Source organism: Moschus berezovskii, chromosome 7 (genome assembly GCF_049115385.1).
Source record: "Moschus berezovskii isolate FMDL1 chromosome 7, NW_MosBer_1.0, whole genome shotgun sequence".
NCBI lineage: Eukaryota > Metazoa > Chordata > Mammalia > Artiodactyla > Moschidae > Moschus > Moschus berezovskii.
The window spans coordinates 20929838-20935280 of NC_142466.1; the positions used below are offsets into that span (position 1 = coordinate 20929838).

Genomic DNA, 5443 nt, shown 5'->3' on the forward strand with positions numbered 1-5443 from the left:
CATGTCCAGTTCTGACTGTTGCTTCCTGACCTGCATACAGGTTTCTCAAGAGGCACGTCAGGTGGTCTGGTATTCCCATCTCTTTCAGAATTTTCCACAGTTTATTGTGATCCACACAGTCAAAGGCTTTGGCATAGTCAATGAAGCAGAAATAGATGGTTTTCTGGAACTCTCTTGCTTTTTCCATGATCCAGCAGATGTTGGCAATTTGATCTCTGGTGCCTCTGCCTTTTCTAAAACCTGCTTGAACATCTGGAAGTTCACGGTTCACATATTGCTGAAGCCTGGCTTGGAGAATTTTGAGCATGACTTTACTAGCGTGTGATATGAGTGCAATTGTGCGGTAGTTTGAACATTCTTTGACATTGCCTTTCTTTGTGATTGGAATGAAAACTGACCTTTTCCAGTCCTGTGGCCACTGCTGAGTTTTCCAAATTTGCTGGCATATTGGGTGCAGCTCTTTCACAGCATCATCTTTCAAGATTTGAAATAGCTCAACTGGAATTCCATCACCTCCACTAGCTTTGTTCGTAGTGATGCTTTCTAAGGCCCACTTGACTTCACATTCCAAGATGTCTGGCTCTATGTCAGTGATCACGTTATCGTGACTATCTTGGTCATGAAGATCTTTTTTGTACAGTTCTTCTGTGTATTCCTGCCACCTCTTCTTAATATCTTCTGCTTCTGTTAGGTCCATACCATTTCTGTCCTTTATCGAGCCCATTTTTGCATGAAATGTTCCCTTGGAATCTCTAATTTTCTTGAAGAGATCTCTTGTTTTTCCCATTCTGTTGTTTTCCTCTATTTCTTTGCATTGATCGCTGAGGAAGGCTTTCTTATCTCTCCTTGCTATTCTTTGGAACTCTGCATTCAGATGCTAATATCTTTCCTTTTTTCCTTTGCTTTTCGCTTACTTCTTTTCAGAGGTATTTGTAAGGCCTCCTCAGACAGCCATTTTGCTTTTTTGCATTTCTTTTCCATGGGGATGGTCTTGGTCCCTGTCTCCTGTACAATGTCATGAACCTCCGTCCAGAGTTCATCAGGCACTCTATCTATCAGATCTAGTCCCTTTAAATCTATTTCTCACTTCCACTGTATAATCATAAGGGATTTGATTTAGGTCATATCTGAATGGTCTAGTGGTTTTCCCTTTCTTCAATTTAAGTCTGAATTTGGCAATAAGGAGTTCATGATGTGAGCCACAGTCAGCTCCTGGTCTTGTTTTTGCTAACTGTATAGAGCTTCTCCATCTTTGGCTGCAAAGAATATAATCAATCTGATTTCGGTGTTGACCATCTGGTGATGTCCATATGTAGAGTCTTCTCTCTATACATTTATCCCAAGTATACATATATCCCCTCCCTCTTGAGACTCCCTCCCACCCCCAACTGGACCTTGATACTTAATGTTTAAAACATGACAGGAATTGAAGCAAACTTTCTTACCTCTTTAAAATATTTTGCTTTCATTGTAACACTCCACACTGTTATTACATAATATTAGCAGATGTTATTAGTACAAACCCGTGTAAGTGGACAAGATTTTCAAACGTCACTGACTTATGATACCTGAAATCATAATTACCTGAAATCATTTCACAAAGCCTACTTTTTCAATTAAAACCTAACAAATACTTAGGTGACTATTTCCTTCTTTACACTTTTCTGAATTTTCAAATATTTTAACAATTATTTGTAAAAGTCAGGAAAGAAACAAAGTGTAGTCTTCCACTTGCAAATTCATTTCCCAAAACAAGGGATAAAATTTTTTTTAATTAAGTTCACAATTAAATTTATGCATGGACTTAAGTTCCATCCACCTTTGTGGTATGTGGAAAAATGAATAGCTATTCAATGAAAAAAAATAACAAATGCTAAACACACACACACAAAGAAAAAAAACCAACTAATGGAAGGAGTTACAATAAAAATCTTTATTTAAGTTTGGTTAGTACAGGTAAGATATACTGGAGTCACAGAGCAATAGGCATTAACAGGATACAGTGATTCATAGAAACTGGGTAACTATGCACACAAATTTCTTAAACATTCAATCACCTAAAGAGAAAATGCACAGATGTGTGGTGGGAAAAGCTGTCTCTAACACTGAAACTCCTATAGGACTCCTTCAACAAGTCCAACTTTTAGTGATAAAACTACTGTTCTGGGCCAACTTGGTAGTCATAAAGCCACATCTACTCTGACAAGTCTGAATGGTGCCTAAGCATAGTAAAAGCATGAGTAAGAATGCCCTCACACAGCACAGGTTCTAGGGTAGACACAGATTCACACAGACATCACTGTGTTATCCTTTAAGGAAAGAGTTCCATTTACAACTTCACATTAACTCATGTAAAAATAACCTGACCCTACACAAAATGTCCTTTAAGCAACATTCAAAGTAATTAACTGTTACATTTTCAAAGTGGCAGAGGTACTGAAGCAAAGAAAAAAAAAAACCACCCACAAAAAAGGCAAATTGTGACAAAAGTATGCATTAACTGGACAGTATCCTCTTCCAAATTAAATGACACTGTATAAAAATTTCCTGGAAATTTTGTTTTTGTTTTTTACAAAACTGAACCCTGTCCGTTTACACTTGAGTCCAAGCCATTCTGAACGTGGCGGGAACCCGCAGTTCGGTTACCTTTCCCACTCACGGTTTTCTCCTCTTGCGGGTCAGGATTGGAGTCTGTGTCATTTGAGTGGTGTGTGAGAGAGTTTTCACTGCCCGTGGGAGAGTCTACACTTTCATACCCCGCACTGAGTTGGTTTACGTAACTACTACCTCCTCTGCCAGTTCTCTCCTCCGAGCTGCTGGAGGCCTTATTCCTATTCCCTGGAGAAGAAGGAAAATCATCTTCGGCTGTGTCCCCCTCCCTGTGAAATCCAGACCCAGACGTCCTTTGCCGGGAGGGGCTGCCATTACTTGGTCCGTTGGCCAGACGATTGCAGTCTTTACCTGTGGCCTCTGCCTGTCCTACAGGCTCAGAAGATGTAGTCCTGCTGGTACTCGGGCCTGGGGCTTGAGACTGCTGCTGTTGGTACTGAGCCAACTGCTGGCGTGTCTCCTTCAGTTGTTGCTGAAGAACTAGAATGGTACTCTGCATACCCTCTACTTCTTCGTCAAGTTGAATGATGAAGTCATTCAGTTCATCCTGACTGCTTTTAAGCTCTCACTATATTTCTTCTGTAAAGCCAACTCTGCTTCAAGTTGTGCAGTACGTCCCTGGGACAGCTGCCTTCCAAGCTCTTGATTCTCCTGGATAAGCATTCGACACTTCGCCATTAACCTTTTGCCTGTTTGGCTATCAGGCGTAAACTTCCAGGCACTCAGTTCATTTTGGGCCTGTTCCAGTTTGTCTTTAGTCTGTTCCAGTTCACTTTTCATTTTTAGGAATAACAGGTTGATCACTGGGTCCATCATTGTTGATCTCAGTTGTGCAACGCTAGGCTGCTGGACTTGCTTGAGGTACTGGATCTGAGTAGTACACTCTTGCATCTCTTGCTCCTTGGTTGCTAGTCGCATTACAAGAATGTTTTCCCTGCGTGCAGATTCTTGCTGCTGTTGCTTTAGTTTTTCTTCAGATTCCCTTAAGCCAGTTACATCATTAGAGTTGAGATCTGTGTACTTGCCCTCCAAAGCTTGCACATATGCTTCACACTGTTTCCACCTTAGAATTAATTCATCTCGAATTAATAACTTTGAAGTCTGTTTCACTCAGTTGAACCTTTTTAGGAAGAGGTTCTTCGTTGGTCATCTTGAATCCTCTCCAGACAGAGGCCAGGCCCAGTCACATAGGCCGACCCTGCGCTGTCCTCTCGCCGCCCAGGCCGCCCACCTGCGCTGCCGGCCCCAGCGCTCCTCCTCTGCTCTGCAAGCCCTTTATTTGCGGGGCTCGCTGCCACACCTTTCATCACTTTCAAGACTAGAAAAATATATTTGACACTTAAGAAAAAAATTCCCTGGATTTATTTGGCAAATGATAAAAATAATTTGTTCATTTCTTAGATAATGTTGATAACCTTTTATTTGAAATAATATATAGACAAATTAGATAGTATTCTATTTTTACTTCAGAAGTTATTGTCATTTACCAAGGACGTGTATTGCTAAAATAAACATTAAGCTCTTTATCATATATATTAAATTCTATAGCAGTCGTCTTGTCTGCCCATTAGATGCTGCCAAAATTATGGTCCTAGCAAAGAATGCAAATTGGATCATTAACACTGGAAACAAAAATGAAGAAATTGATTGGAATGAATTATGTTAGATTTAATGAAAGCTTGGCAAAAATTGATTCTACTCACTAATATAAATGCCCTAGCTAAATGAGCAAGCTACTTTCTGTTCTTAAAACAATCGGAAAATACATAAGGAACAAAAAATATGGAACAAGATTGAATTCAAGTAAAATGAAATGAAAGAACATATAATGGTGAAATAAGATTAGTAAGAACATGTACAGGCAGGGTTAACACAATGTCTTTGTGATTTTCTTACTACTGTAGGATATAGGTTCTCTGATTTTTAATATTTTTAACAGTGTATGTTTATTAGCTACTTGTATCAAAAATCTTGAGTCCCTTTTGCTGTATATTTTCACATGTGTTGTTCCACTTTTTACAAGTTAAGTACTTTATATTTTTAGTTCCCATTTATATATATATTATCAAATAGAGACTCACAAAGGATACCCTAAAACTGATACTTTAGCCAATACGAGATGATTAATTTATTTCATATGTGATTGATGAGAATATTGATGATGCTTTATCATGAATCTCTCTATCTTTTAGACTCTGTGCTCTAGTTTTAAGATATCTCGTGCCTTTGTTGGCTTTCTGTGAGCTGTAGTTTCTGGGAGTGAGCAGCTCTCATTCCTGTAACTCTTGTAATCCAGTCATTCATGTGCCTCCTTCATGAGGATTCAGTATGACTGTGGTGCTATTATCCCTCTGATAGGAACTCTAACTCGGTGTAAAGCCCCAAAGTTCTGTTACTTATTTTTATTTTATATTGTACTATATTTTTTATTTACAGTGTTGTGTTTGTTTCAGGTGTATAGCAAAGTGATACAGTCATATATATATATATGAATTAACAAAAGCAGTTCCCATCTTTTGATGGGGTGCTCATGGTTTATAACATAAATGGCATTATTTTGAGAGAGGGATAACTTAGGTATGGCATTGGGTTTTTTTTTTTTTTTCTTTTTGCAGCTTGAGGCAGTTGTAAAATAATGTAGCTTTTTGCAACTGTGTATTCTATAGTATTTTTTCATTTGGTGAAATTTTAACTGTTAATGTTTTTGGCATTGTGCTTTGTAGCATTTATTAAATAAAAATTAAAAAAAAGAAAAAAAATAGTTTAGTCCTTGCTAAGCACATCCATTTATGAAATAGCATGTGTAGATAAATAGAAAAGTTCTTGATTAAAA

At 38.3% G+C, this 5443-nt stretch overlaps 1 pseudogene; it reads right to left on the minus strand.

The window, feature by feature from the left end:
- Nucleotides 1-2569: 2569 nt before the first annotated feature.
- LOC129557252 (pre-mRNA-splicing regulator WTAP pseudogene) lies at nt 2570-3784 on the minus strand (annotated as a pseudogene).
- Between the last annotated feature and the right edge of the window lie 1659 nt (nt 3785-5443).